This window comes from Columba livia, chromosome 20, assembly GCF_036013475.1.
Source record: "Columba livia isolate bColLiv1 breed racing homer chromosome 20, bColLiv1.pat.W.v2, whole genome shotgun sequence".
Taxonomy (NCBI): domain Eukaryota; kingdom Metazoa; phylum Chordata; class Aves; order Columbiformes; family Columbidae; genus Columba; species Columba livia.
Window position 1 is genome coordinate 5,642,309 of NC_088621.1, and position 14,913 is coordinate 5,657,221.

The window sequence follows — 14,913 nt, forward strand, 5'->3', positions numbered from 1 at the left end:
CAGATGGGGCTCTTCTCCCACAGAGACTGTGGAGAAGACCTGGGGCTCACCTGGAGCCCTCCAAACATCTGGAGAGGTTTGTGGAAACTCACCCAACTGCTGTCCTGGAAGCTGAAGAGGTAGCAAAGCCACAATTTGTCCACATCGCTGGCTGGGGAGCCTTTCCCTGGCCACACTGGGGACATGCCAGCCTTGGTGACCACCATCTCCCTCAGGATCTGCTCTGTAGCAGGACCCTCTCCCCACCTCTCTGCTGACCCACCATGAGCTGCCGAGCTCCCAGGAAAACCGCACGTCCTATCTCATCTGGCAAATGGGTAATTATTCCTCCTGCCGCCGCTCGCTGCTCCATCCAAGTCGATGCGGTGCTCCATTTGTCATTGTTTGCGAGAGCAGGAAGGGAGGCCACTGCCTGAATGGGAATTGATTGCTTGGATGTCGGCCGGGCTGGGCAGGCAGCCTGGGCTCTGGGTAATTGCAAATTATTCCTTTAGCGGCTGTACATGGGAGAATCACACACCAGGATCCCTCCAGTGACTCCCCAGGTACTGGGAGAACTGGTCTGCTCCCAGAGAGGAGGAGGAGGATCAACAGGGTGTGATGCAGGTGATGGGAGAGAACAGCAGCCACACGCCTTTGTTGTGGATTTGCTGATGCTCCTCTAATTACTTCGGTAAAAGCAGTGAAGGGGGTTTTGGAGGAGCCTGTGGGAAGACAAGTGACTGGGAAGAAGAAAAAAGGAATGAAGGCCCATGTCTGTAGATGTAGGTCTGTAAAGGATACAGCAAAACACAGTGGGAAAGGAGGGATAATTGGCCCTAAATTAGCAGCTGATGTTTAGGCAACAGCTCTTGGGGCTCCTGCAAACAGCTGGGAGCAGACACCTGCCTGACAGTCAGGGGAATTAAGGGAAAAAAACAAATCCCCCCAACCTAGCAGAAATGTTCAAAGTGCCCTGGTGAGAGGTGACTGCTCCCAGGGGATGGGGACTGACCCCTCCAGTCACAGCGGGCAGGTGACAGCCGCTGTCCCCTCTCCCCCAGTACAGCACCTTGCAGAGCTCACGCTCGAGGCAAACTGATCTACCAGCTCAAGAAGGCCGCATGGTGCCCCTGATCCTCCATTTCACTCCCTGCTTCTCTTTTTGCCCCATTTTTATTTTGAAACTCTCAGGGAAACTCACATTAACTGCAGCTTGGAGAAAGTAATCAAGCTATTTCTAGGCAGAGAACTAATTTAATGCATGGATGACTTTAGCTCAAAAGAAGAAATAAGGACACTCAGGCATCCTAAGGGAGCAGAATAATAGGGTAATTTGTACAAGATGAGGAGAAAGGGGGGAAAAAAGGGCCACTACTTCTTTTGAATAATCTTCTTCCTAAATCATCTTCTTTCCCCTGTTTGCTGGTCACAGTTACCGAGTCTCCAGATGTCCAGTGTCCACAAACAGCCACGCACGCTGGCACTTCCATAGGGGCAGAGCTCACCCGGGAAAGAGGAGCAGGATCAGGTTTTGTGAATTTTCAGGGTGCAAGGAAGGCTTAAAGTGCCCTCAGTCTGTGCCACAGGCAAGGAGGCAGTGAAATTTCTAGTACCTGAGAGAAATCCCATTATTTCCAAATGCCTAAAGGGAGGAAAGGTAGGAAAGGTGGGGAGATGCCGCTTGAGATGTTTCCTTCTTGCAGTGAGTAATATTTAGAGCTGCTTGATCACATGGAATAAAAGAAATGTCAGCATGAAAATCAGTTGGAGGTGAAAAATTGAAGCTTTCCTTTCCAACTGTGTAGAAACAAGGATGTTTTCACTTCTCCAAAATGCTCCATGACATTCTTCCCTTCCCTTTGCCCTCCCAACCAACATCTATTTGAAAACACCACTTTCTTGTGGGAAGTTTGAGAAAACTGCCTCTCCTGTCAATAAAACTGTTCCTGCTGAGGCTTTCCAAGGAGCGTGTGAATCCATGGGGATGGTCAAATGCTGGGAATAACGAAGTTGCTATGATTGAGGCATGTGTGGTCACAAACCTGTGTCCCTGAGCTTGGACCACGGACTGGGAAGGGACAGGTCGCTCCAGCCCTGCTGGCACTGGAGTGCCCAGTACAGCAACTCAGGATGTGCAGCTGAAAGGGATGCTCACCCAGCTACAGGAAGTTATTCACCTCTAGCTTGAAAACAGCAAGTTCTCCCACAAAGCAGATTATTCTTCTCACTTTTGTCCTGCATCAGATCCCTTTCTGGAGCAGGTTCCTTCCTTGCAGCTTTTTGGTGGAGGTGAAGAAATTGTAGAGCAGCTGCTGTAGCTCTGCAGGCAGCATGAGATCAGCTGCAGTGAGGAAGAATCTGGTCGCCCCCTCTTCTTCTGCCCCCAGCCCCGAGGAAGCAGGATCAGGGCACAGCCTCACCATAGTCACCTTCTGCATCCCTGCCTTGCTCCAGCTGCATTGCACTGACAGCAAAAAAAAATAAGTAGGTCAGAGCCCCATTTGTCAGTGATTTTGCACTGGGTGGAGTGACTGGAACCGGCAGCTTAATGGATGGATCTCACTTGTGAAATTACCCAGCACAAAAACATGTGTACCTGCAGGGCACAAAGGCTTGGTCACACCGGGAGAGGAGATGTGATCCCATCACCAGCAAAGAATGGAAGAAAAGAGCCTGTTCCTCTTCTCCTCCCTCCTGTTTTCCTCCTCTCCATGGCCAGGGCCATGTGCTGGCCTGGGGAGGGCTTGCTGGCTGTATTTCTCCTCCCTGGCTGTGCCACAAAGAAGCAGGACTCCAGCCTGGCTCACCCAGGAATGGATTGAGCCTTTTATTATGCTGGGCTGGAAGCTGGATTTACAGCCAGCCATGGGATGTTCTCTCTAGATCCAGCCCACATCTCTTCGGACAGAGAAAATGAGGGGGCGACAGTTCATTAGGTAATTTCTTACTCCTTTTAACAACTGAAAGTGGATAGGGGAAAGGAATACATATGGGAGAGAAGCTCTACTCTCTGCATAAAAGTATTAATAAATAAGATTTCATAACACATTTGCCTTACAAACTTTTCTCTGCTCTTGGCAAAGGCTCCTGAGGTAGCATGCAGCATGTGGGCTCATTAAAGTAATAAACAAAATGGGTCCATCGTTGAGGTTTTCACTCCCTGGGGGCCGCCGGGGTGTGAAAACCTTTCCTGTGGTACTAAAGGACATACTGCCACGTCTTGACATCACCTAAGCTATGTAAACACCAGCTCCTGGTACAGCAGAGCCAATGCAATGCGTGTCCCCACGGGGAAACGGGGTCTCCTGTATCCCTTGCATCCACCCCAAGCTCTAACTCGATGCTCATGCACAGGAGCACACGGGTGCTGAGGGGTGATACAAAACGCACCCTTGGGTGGGCTCGGAAAGACCCTGTGGATGGAAAGTGAGAAGGCCAGGAACAAACTGCAGCATCTTATTAGCAAAGGCCATCTGAGCCTCTAATTAAAATTTGCCTAATAACCTGGCTGCTTTGTCATTTTTGCTATCTGAGACATTAATTTAAAGTGACGGGTACTTAGGCAAAGACAAAATTAATTTCTCCTTTAAAATAAATTAAAGGGGCAGAGCATGGATTCACTCACCATCCCACTGCAGGAGGAGCTCGATGCCCACATCATAGCGGGGCACAGCCTGGTGAAGCTGGGAGGAGGAGGAATAAGCCACGCAGAGCAGATGTTTCTTACCCTTTATCTCTGCTGGAAACAGCCCCAGGTGACTTGATCGTACCTGCAACGAGACAGAGGGTCCACTCTACCTTGGTGGCTCTGGTGAGGTTTGGGTAGGGTTGTCCCAGCATTGCCAGCGAGTGATGTATCCTGCAGAATGCACACAGACACCAGCAATCAGGTCTGGGTCTTCCTGAGGGGGAAAGATCCATGACTCTTCCTGCAAACCCTCTTCCTATTCTCCACTTTTTCACTACAAATAGGACATTTGATGTTTTTTGGCTGCAGTCCCTTGTCTTCAGCAGACACCCTGCCCCATCCCCAGAGCCACCTGCCCCTCTCTCCCCTCCAACACCCTACTCATTTTCAACAAGTCCACTTTAAACAATCAAACCCACCTCAGCAAACCCCCTTCCACTTCCACAGGTCACCCAAGGCCCCCTATGGCTCAACCTACACTGGAAGGAGTGAGATATTCAAAGAACAATGTATTGGTCTCCCAGCAGCCCCCATTTATCATGCACAAACAACCCGTGGGTGCTCCCCAGGGATGCAGATCCATCCCCGCGTGTGTCCCCACACCACCAGCCCTGCGTACGCTCCCACCTGAGCAGTGAAGATCTCTGAAGGTCTCGTCACTTCACCGTGTCCCAGCGCACGGGACAGCGACACTGAGCTGTCACCTGGCCAGGTCCTGCCTCTCACAGCGGCCACACCAAGGAAATCAGGGCTGCAGCATTCCTCCCCATCCCTCTCCGTTAGATCAGAGGCTCTGGTGGATTCAGCGTTCGGTGTCAGTAGTCCATACCTCATCGTTCATGCCACATTGATTCTCAATTCCAGCCCTGTAGGTTATTTAATTGGGCAGATATCCCTTCAATTTTCTCCTCCAGCGATATTATTGATGGCTGAAGTCTATCCATTTCTTTGCATGGGGCTTCAGAAGGAGCCTGTTAACAATTATAACAGTAGTCAAACACTTTGCTTTCGATTGTACTTCACAGCCCCAAATCTCAAACAATCCATTAAGCCCATCTTGGAGGTATTAATTGTCCCAGGATCAGTCCAGAGATAGCTTGCACTGCCCTTCGGGCTGAAATCATTACTCTTCCCCCTCCATTTCCCTCCACCAAGTGCTTTTTGAGTTGTAAGCCAGACCAGAGGACCGCGCCCCCCTGTAAATCACCCAGCAGGAGCCCACAGCAGGGTGGAGCCAGGGTCAGCCGGTGGCCTTGGTCCCCAGTCACCTAAATCACACCCACACTGCTGCACCTGAGCAGGGAGCGGCTGTCGGGGCAGGCACCAGGATGGGCCCATGGCTAAATCAAGCCCTCGTGAGCCTGCACTGACAGTGGGTATCGATAAGCTGAACAGCCCCAGTAAATCCCCACTGTGGCACTGGGTCATGGCTGGAGATGGGGAAGAGAAATGGTGACGTGTCCCAGTTAAAGCAGCAGAGATGCAGGATGGTCTGCCTGCCTCCTGTCCTCCCCAAACCCCCATGGGTGTTTTTTCTAGCCTAGAAGATATGAAAGTGGGGAATGACTCCTCTATGCTGGTTTGCAAGGTGTGTTATTTGGATTTTGTTTTATTTTGTGCACGGACAAAAGACCATCTCACGTGCAGATGAAGCCGGACCAATCTAGCTTTTTTGGGCTAAAGCTGCGAGGAGCAAACTGCAGCAAATCGCTTTGACTCCCTTGTTTCACCTCTCCAATATCCAGTGTTGTACAGGAGAGGAAATGTTTTATTTCAAGCTTTATCCTTTTTTTCTTAGTTTTTGATGGATGTAGTCCCAACCCTTATGCTATCTGAAAATGAATATTTTACTATAGTATAAAAGCTGAAATTATATGAATTAATAATATTCAGATGTTATACTGAATATTTGATTCGCAGGATGGAATAGCCAGTGTTGGAAGGGTACATTTCGGCTGTGCCCACACTGAGCAGAACCCCAGAAAATTCCCTGACAGCCCCCATTTCATTCATGCTTTTCCTTTTCTTCCTGCTTTCTGCATTTCCATGCACAGGGCTGGAGAACAACAGGTCTGTAGCTCCCCGGGGCTCCTGCACTGAGCTTTCACCCTGGTAGCTCCCACACAGCCAACACACAAGCCCTACAGAACTGTTTTCTCAACAACACGATGTCCCCGCAGCCACATCCAGCCTCAACACCCGAATGGAGCTGCTGCCGGGGCAGAGAAATGCTCATTGGCAAGCGGGGCTCCATGGAGAACACTCCTATTGCTGCTGCTAATTACTCTGGGGCTGCTGGCCGTGCACCGTCTCGTTAATTACCCGCAGGTCACAGCGGCGATTCTTCCCATATGAAAGCTGCACCAGTAATTTCATGTTTCAAATGAACTCCGGGAGCACCCTGTAAGTCTTTCTTTGGAGGAGAATAGAGTGCAATATCTATAATTAAATGCAACAAGGTTGGGCTAACAAAAAAAAAAAACACGCCAAGGAGCTAAACAGAGATGGCTGCTCCATTTGGACACCCAGAGGGATTCCCTTTGCTGGCAGGGTGTTGGGCAGCAAAACAAGGTGATGCTCAGAACAAAACCAGCCTTGGCAGAGTATCCCAGTGTAAATGCATCTGAAATGGCCTGTGCTGCAGGGTCACTGGGTGCAGGGAGGGACGGATTGCAGCAAGAGCAAGGGGACAGTGGTAGGCAGATGTTCCCATGTCTCTGCTGCACACCAGCCCCATCTGTTCCTCCTCTAAATGCATCCAACCCACCTGCACAAGGTACTGGTTCATGCACCAGCCTCACGCTGCCATCCAGCCCCTGCTGAGAGCTGCCCCGGGAGCTGAGGACAGGAGTGATGAGCCAGGGAAGGTTCAGGCTGCAGAGGAGGATGAGGAGGAGAACGTGGAGCCCAGGACCGCAGTAACATCAAGGTGACTTGAGAGGGAGGTGTTTTTACAGGGAGCGCAGCATGAGAAGCTCGTACGCCATCTGCTCCCAACTGCCCTGCATCCAGCAAACCAGTGCGCTGCTCTCTTTTCTAGATGCTAAAAATACTCTTTAAAAAAGAAGTTAAAAGGAAACAGAAAGAAGACTGAGAAATGAAGAATATAAACAAAGATTCCATGGAGACCAGAGGCTTCACCATGTTCTTCCTGCTGCATCAGGCCCCTTCCCCATTTGCTCCATTTCAGTCTTACATTTTAGGGCAGAAACATGCTGTTACTGGTTTTCTATTGCTCTGGAAGCAGGTGCATGAATACACACCCCCCAACCCCATGCACAGGCTGTCTGCACCATTATTTAACAGAGCTGAGAGAGTCAAGCCACCTCTCCCTCTTCTTGGAGTTTGCAAGGAGGCACAAAACAGCTCTAAGTGATGGAAATCCTCCTGCCTTGGGCAGAGAGAGGGGAAAGGGAAAGAAGGATGAAAAAAAAAAGCTCTTTCTGGTGAAATTAAATTGGACTTCAAATTTACAGGGTCTTCATTTTGTTCTGGTGATAATGAATTAAGCTCTTGCTGGCAGTTATATTGCTGCAGAAATAAGTACCAGTTAAAAGCACTTTTGGAAACTATGACTTTCATTTTAAAGCTGCCACAATTTACATTTAATCCATTCATTAATTCATTTATTTATGCTGCTCAGGTACAAACCTTGCATCTCTCCTTTCCCAGGATTCACTGAAATGCCATTTTTAACCCCAAACCGGTTTCCACATGGACTCAGCAGTGGAGCAGGGAGCGTTACACTCAGCATCACACACGGCCCCCCAGGAGCTCTGGCCTGGGAGCCACCAGCTCCCACCAGCAATAGGGTCCCAAACGCTCCTGTAATTTATGTGGCAGTTTTCATTACTTCCCTTCTCCAAAGACTTGTTCAATAAATTACTGGTTTATGAATTCCAAAGTGCTCTGCGCAGCCCTGAACAAAAGGGAAGGAGAAAAAAAACAGAGCCCAGACCAGCTCTAACAACAGAGGTTTTTATCCTGGAAAGCAAGCCATTACTAAAATGATATCCCCTCTCCTCCCAGGCAAATAGCGCTGCTGTCACGAGCTGGAGGATGGCAACACCCTCACCATTACTGCAGTGCCCAGATGCACAAAGTAAGCTCAGGGCATAGGAGCCTCATGAACATTGTGTGAAGTCTTTCCTTGAAGAGCTCAGCACGGTAGGTGTAGGGAAGGTCTTAAGGGAGAAAAGCCCTATTTCCTAGCATTTTTGTCCAGCCACAAACCCACGGCTTTGCCCACTCCCATGGGCTGGGTTTCCTTTAGCAGCATTATTCACGTCCAGCGGACACCCTGTGTTACTGATGCTGTCACCCACAAGCACAGCAGCCAGGAGCACGAGGGAAGGTGGATGAGCTGCTGAGCAAAGAGAAAACCCCTGCAGTTCTGCTTCTGGAGCCTTTACGCTCTGCCAGGCTGCACAGAGCGGGGAACAAAAAAAAAAAGAAAGAAATAAAGAAAAAAAGAAAAAAAAAGAAATCAATAAGCACCATCCATTGTGTCTCCATCTGCCATTGATTTATGGCCCTGCTGAAAAGCCTTGCTGTCCACAATTATTGGGCAGTCAGCTCCTATTTGCCATGATCTTCGCCCCTTCCTTCCACCTGCCTCCCCAGCAGACCCTGTCCTGCCACGTGCTGTCACAAAGGGCTCTGCTAGCTCCCGGGGCGCTTGGTGGCCTGTCTCAGTTGTGCCCAGTCCCATGGTGGGAGGGCGACTGCTGGGACAGCAGCTGGAGTCCAGAAACGGGAGCAGGGATGCGGGAGTCTCAGATGCAGAGCAGCAAGGAGGACGAGAGCAGTCAGGTGGACTGCAAGTAAAGCCAACCAGAAAATTACATTTTGCCCTGAGCTGCTGAAAATTCAGCTTTATCATATAAGAAGCCAAAAGCTAAGCACAAGAAGATTTCCTTTCAAGCCTTCTTGACAACCTTCCCAGCTCGATTTTGCTCTTTTGGCCATTTCTATCATATGTCACACTGACCCAGGAGGTCAGATTGATCCAGTCAACCAAGCCTTGCAAGAGCAAGAGTCTGCTGGATGAGTTCCCTGAGATACGAGTTTCATTATACCAGCATTTCCTTAGAGAGGAAAAAAGGTCATGTCAGAAAATAATGAAGTGTCCTAGGAGTCAGCAGGCTGGTGCCTCCATCTGCAAAGTCCAGCCCAGCCACCCCCACCACCCTGTGCTGAACCAGGGCACCTCTGTGGGATTAAAGAGTGCTGCCTAATTCCACTCCCCTGCCCATCTCCAGCTCCTTCATGCTCCAGCTGAGATAAACAGCCTTGAAAATTGAAGAATTAACATTATGTCCCCAAGGCCAGGCTCAGCTTTGGCAAGAGGAGCCTGTGTGGGCAGGCAGGGCTTGGATGGGAGGTGTGGGGTGGCTGAGCTCAGGACAAGTCCTAAGGACCAAGCCCTTTGGCTGGTGGTTGCTCACATGCAATGATGGTGGGTTGCAGTGCAATGCAAGCGGTGATGTCTTCTCCAAAGATCCCTTGGAGACCAATACTATAGAGGAGACACATATATAGGACAGGTAAATAACCCAAAGGGGTGAGAGGAAGGAAAAAGTGATTGAAACAGCCAGGTTGGGGTAAATCCTCCTTATAGGAACTACTGGGAACATGGGGCCCAAGCTGTGGCCTTTTCATGCAGCAAACCTGCCTTTGGGAGATGGAGCAGCAATTCTTGCTGGGGCACTTCAATCATTTACCCTGGGGAAACCACTTCAATAGCTCCAGGGCAGCCTGGAAAGCAAATGCTGCTTGGGGCCACAGAGCAAACAAAGCTGGATGCGAGAGCTGGCAGCTTTATGTTCACCCAGACCTGTGAGGAAATAATTATTTAGACTCAGTTTTGGTGAGAAAGTGAGATATTACAGAAAGTCTGATTGCAGAAATGAGCGCTGAATTGAATACTTTGACCTAAATCAGCTTGTGATTAAGTGAAGGAACAATGAAAATAAGCCTGCAACTGAGGATCTTGATTTCAAGCAGAGTGGACATTGAGAAACCAAAGGAATTGGTTAGCAAAGTCAGCTGGAAAGAGGTCATGGGCACAAACCTGCAGGATGCCTGAAATTGCATCAAGTGAAAAGGTGTTAGAGTTGCAAGAGATCCCAAGCAGAAGAAGAGAAACTAAAAATAAAAGCTTGCAAAGAGCTTGCGAGGTAATGGGCTGAGCAGTCACTTGAAGAAAGGTGTTAGGAAGAAGCAGGGACCCTGCACAGATTGGAACAGAGGAGTCCTGGAACGGAGGTCATGGAGGCCACCAAGTTTTCAACACAGTGGAAATCACATCAAGTCAGACAGAGCTTGCAAAAATAAAAACCAAACCAACAAGTATGAAACAAATAGCTAGTTACAGAGCCTCGGAACCTTTCTGGCTTAAAGAGCAAAAGAACAGGGTTGTTATGCGAGGAGAACAGGGAAGAGATTAAATAATAACTCAGGGCGCATCCCAGCACTACCTGACCTCAGTTTTCAACCAGGGTGAGGTTGCCCATGGAGGTAAGAGACATACGGGGAAGTGGAACGGGGAAGCCGGAGACAGGAGCGAGCAATTCCCTGGAGCAGTGAAAAACAGGCACAAGGGAAAGCGTTTCTGCTGGCAATTATTTTTATTACATCAAGACAAAGTATTATTGGTTTGGCATACAGCACATGTGGGGGCTGTATTTAAATATGAGACACAAACCCATTAATCTGATCTCGTAGAGGATGAGGTTTCACAGCAGACTCAGACAGCAAGGCTAATTGAGAGTAAGTAAACAATGTTACAAGGGCTTAGCAAGGGGAGATCACGCCAGACTAAGTGGATTACCACATCCCCTTTGTCTGCAGGATCAACTGTGCTCATCCACCTAGACAGAGCTAAAGCACCTGAACATGAAGACTACAGGAATACACAGAAGAAACATTGCATGGGCTGGGATAGAGAAAACATGGGGAGGATTAACAGCAAGGCAGAAAAATGAGAAATGTCACCAATCTCATGTCAGACACCACATCTCAAAGGCAGCTTCAGAACATTTGCAGACAGGAACCACCCTATGAACACAGCAGCACCAGAGGACCGATGTCTCCATGTAGAAATCCTCTTTTCACACGATCATTAAAGTAAGATTCTCTTAATCTGCCCAAGGCACACAGCGAGACCAAACCTGCTTAGCACTTTCAGCAGAGCCCTTGTTCCCCAGGGGAAAATTCAGATGAGTTTGGCTGCAAAATAGGAAGACAGGATATTGTACTCCAAGACTTGAGTATCCTAGAAGTAGAATGAAATTGTAGCATAACAACATGAGGTGAAAGGCCAGGTACTTGGATTGAATTTATTCTTCTCTGCATTTTTGCCAGTGCCTCAGAAAGAGGGCCAGGTTGATCTGAGGAGGATTATGAGAACTCTGCCACGTGGCTGTGAATGAGTCTGATGTAGTCTGGATTCCCAGAGGGGAGAAGAACATCCCAGTTGCAGGGTAAGGAGTGATGCTGCTGTGGGGAGGAGACACGACCTGGGATCTGGCCACCGGTGCTCAGGAGAGAGGGGAACCACGAGGAGAGACCATGTGTTAGCAAAACAAAAGCCAAGAAGGAATATCACTGTCAGCTATAAATACATCAGGGTCTAAATACACAGAAGGGAGAAAAGCTGTTGAAGCCAGAAGACAATGTTGGCACGAGGATGAGTGGGCAGAAACTGGCTGTGAATAACTGTAGGAAGAAATGTCCAATTACTCCCGTGATCCAGCTTTGGCGTTGCAATCACAGAGGCTTTGCCTGAGGAGCCAGTACACGAAGGGGGCCATGAGATATTGTGTCCATGACAGCAGAGGACCAAAAGAGATGTCCCAGGCCCCTCTCCAGTCACTAGAGGTGTCAGCTTTCTGTGGTTTCTTCTATAATATGTCTTGGGTCTCCTCTGGAGACCTGCTCTGGCAGAAGGCCTATTAGCATTTAACACTGGAAGCCTTGTCCATTGATGTTCTGTGCAAAACTTAAACAGATCATCTGCTTTCTGGGGATGTCTAGGGGATGAAGGGTGAGAAGATGGGATGGGTGAGCAGCTACTGAGGGTTCGGGCAGCAGACGCTTCCCCCAAAGCAGAGGGGCAACGTGGCAGCAAGAACAGTCACCTGTCATGAAACTTCCCTCCAAGTGCTGTGTCCTAAGCTTCCAGTCCCAATCCAGCAGACAAGCTGCTGTGCACACTTGTGTCTTCAGTCCCTGCCATTCCTAATGGGATTAGAAGGGTAAACCCAGCATTTCTTGGCCCAGAAAGAGCAGGGACTCTTCTTGAAGAAGGCTGAACCCTCCTGGCACAGGGAATGAGCACAGGTTCCTCCTTTCTCTCCTGCTCTAATCCTCACCACCCATCTCGGACTTCATCTTTCCTTACGCCTGCTGCAATCTGATCCCCACAGAACCACATTGCCAGCAGCCCTGCACCAAAACGGATTTCATGGTCTGAGAAGAGCTGTCTTCAGAGCAGCCAAAACGTGGCTGATGCACCCAGAAACACTGAGATATTTTGGATGGTGTTTTATGTCCATGGTTAGCTGGTGGTGGAGGCTGCCAAGGAGCACGTCCGCAGCTGACACAGCGCTCTAGAACCCAGGTGCTGCTGTTGAGACTGCAGCCAGGTGGAAGGAGGACAAGCAGGGGTGTTCCTCCCCCATGCTGACCAGCACTCACTGTGCATCCACAGCCCAGAGCGTTGGGACACTGTGCCAAACAGGCCAGTAATTATGAATGAGACACAGACTGGCGTCAGGAGATGGAGAAGCCTCAGCAGCCCTTGCTCAGCAAAGAGGGCAGCGATCAAACTGTATCTGCCTCGCAGGCTCACAGAGCCCTTCCCCTGCCCAATTTCTGCTATCTTTGCCTTCCATGACTCCCTGCTACATGTTCAAAGGCACCCAACCACATTTGGTCAAGCGCTGAGCTTTCACCCTGGCTTTCCTGAACTCCCCTTACACAGGTCTGATGATCCACCAGGGTCACCTGCTTCTTGCTCACCCATGTGCACCCACCTGCACCCTCGCCGTGCCCATGGAGGAGCTCCTGCACCATTTGCATCCCCATGCCTGCAGGCCCCGGCAAAGCTTTTGGGCAGGGGTGCAGCTCTACAAAAAGCAGCATCTGCTTGGCACCTACCCCCTCTCCATGCTTCTGCTCCATCACCATGGAAACCCAGCGGTGGGAGATGGGTTGCTTGGCAACACAAATACCCGGCTGGACCACACTGCTGACCCCAGGTACAGGGACCCTGGAGGGGGTTTGGTTCTTGCAGAAATGTTCCTCTCATGAAGGGGCTGAAAAGAAGAAGGGGATGGTAGGAGAACAGTTCCAGCCCCTGGAAGGCAATGGCTTCCACTGGTGTTGAGGTGGCATCTCCCCAGGGATGCTCCATCCACCCAGGAGCAGTCCTGATCCCTTCCCAGGCCTGTGAGCAGCTCTGACTGTGGCCAGTGACGAGGTGGTTGTATCAGCGCAGACCAGTAATGACTTCAACAGCTCCTAAAGTGACCCTGCTGATGCTTCAGGCTCTGTTTGCATCCCAGGCAGAGCCAGGCTATCCCACAGCCTTCCCCCTGTCTCCTCCTCCTCCCCTGCTCTCAGAAGTGCAGCCCTCCTCCCCCAGTCCTCTCGCCCACCAGCAAAGTGTTCCATGAGAAAGAACGAAGAACGAAGCAGTGAGCAAGCCCACTAAATCTGATAATGAAGGCAATTGCACGATGCATATCCTTCAGCACACAGTCTATTTCTCAACCAGATGAAATACAAGAAGGAAGATCACGGAGGAAAGAAGTTTGTATTTGCAAAAGCTGTCTGAAGAACCAGACTATCAGATATTGCCAAGAGAACAGATAAAAGCAGTCATTACAACCTGCCAACGTGTGTGCGATAAAAACAAAGATACGGCCAGCAGATCGAGACACATACACAGAAAACCACCTGCAGCCTCTAGCGAAGGCTGTGCAGTACGTGTGGGTTGCACTATACAAAGTTAAATGACAGCTGGGGATATCACCCAAAGTAGGACACAAGTAATTTTGCATGAACATGCACAAAAGTATAGGGTGTACAGAGCATGCAGCTGCAGAACTTAGCAATGTTGACTCTGAGGCTCTTTTAGCTCTGGTACAAGGCAGAAGAATACAAATAAATAAAAAAGGAGCGTGATAAAGCATGCATAGCTCTTACTGGGGTCAGCAGAAATGCAGGGAAATGCAGAGCTGACAAAGCTAGCTCAAGCAAAGCTGCATCTCAAACAGAACATGGAGAGAAAAAGAGGAGCTGCCATCACAGGCGGCAGGAGATGAAAGCAGGGTTAAGTGCTGGTGACCAGGGGATGGGAGGTTCAATACGGCAGCAAGCATGCCAGCACAGCCAAGACACTGTGTCAGCAAGTTTCGGGATCACTCGAGCAGACCGAAACCCTGATGGCATCAGGGAAACCATAAAGACATATCTTGCAGTGGAATAAAAAGACTGATTGGAGGCATAGGGTATCTAAAGAAGTTACCCAAAAACAGTCAGCTGAAGTCACCTCATTTCTGGCCAGCAACACAAGTGTCAAGGAGCAAGTGTGACAGGCACATGGGGACCAGAGACACACAGGGACACAGTGGGTGTGTGGGAGCTGCTGGGACCCCCGGCATTGCCCTATGGCCAAGAGCATCACACCCTGCGCTGTCTGGGCTGAGGTGCAGCAGCTCACTATGGCCTCCGAGTCCCCAGGTCACTGAAACCAGGATCCCAAAATGCTGTTTCCACTGGGGCAGCCTGGGCGCTGCCAGAGAGAAGCTGCTATTGCAAGTCAAGGACTGCTGAGCATTTCCGAACCCGCTGTGAAGAGGAGGAATTACTGACCAGACAACCAGCCAGCCTGTCCCAGCTCTGGCCCTTCCCCAAGCTCCTTCTCCCATGGGATCAAAAGGCACATCCATCCGCCTGTCCTCACCTGACACCTCTGCAGTCTGGGGCTTCTCCAGGCTGACCTCACCCTGGATGTGCATCCAGATGTGAAATCAGAGAGTGCCGCCCCCAGGGAAGCATCCCTGATGCATCTACGTCCTTTCTTGCCAAGTCTGCCACAGCTGATCTTAAAAGCTGCAAGTGGATTGCAGGCTTGGTGTGGAAACTCTTGGAGCAGAGGCCTCTGAGCAGCTGGATGAAAGGAGAAGGCAGACGCGTGCTCCAGCTCTATAGTGAGTTATACAGATTTCTTCAGA

The 14,913-nt window shown here is 49.9% G+C and overlaps 1 long non-coding RNA gene across 5 annotated transcripts in view; it reads right to left on the reverse strand.

Moving 5' to 3' along the window:
* LOC135575892 (uncharacterized) overlaps positions 1 to 14,913 on the reverse strand; it is a 243,537-nt gene that overhangs the window by 13,745 nt on the left and 214,879 nt on the right. For 3 of the 5 annotated variants that reach the window (XR_010467272.1, XR_010467273.1, XR_010467270.1), the window contains exons 5-7: positions 6,438 to 6,724; positions 4,298 to 4,641; positions 3,608 to 3,841 (exon numbers count right to left, since the gene is read on the reverse strand). This is a non-coding gene — a long non-coding RNA (uncharacterized LOC135575892). The other 2 variants (XR_010467271.1, XR_010467274.1) reach the window with 2 other exon arrangements.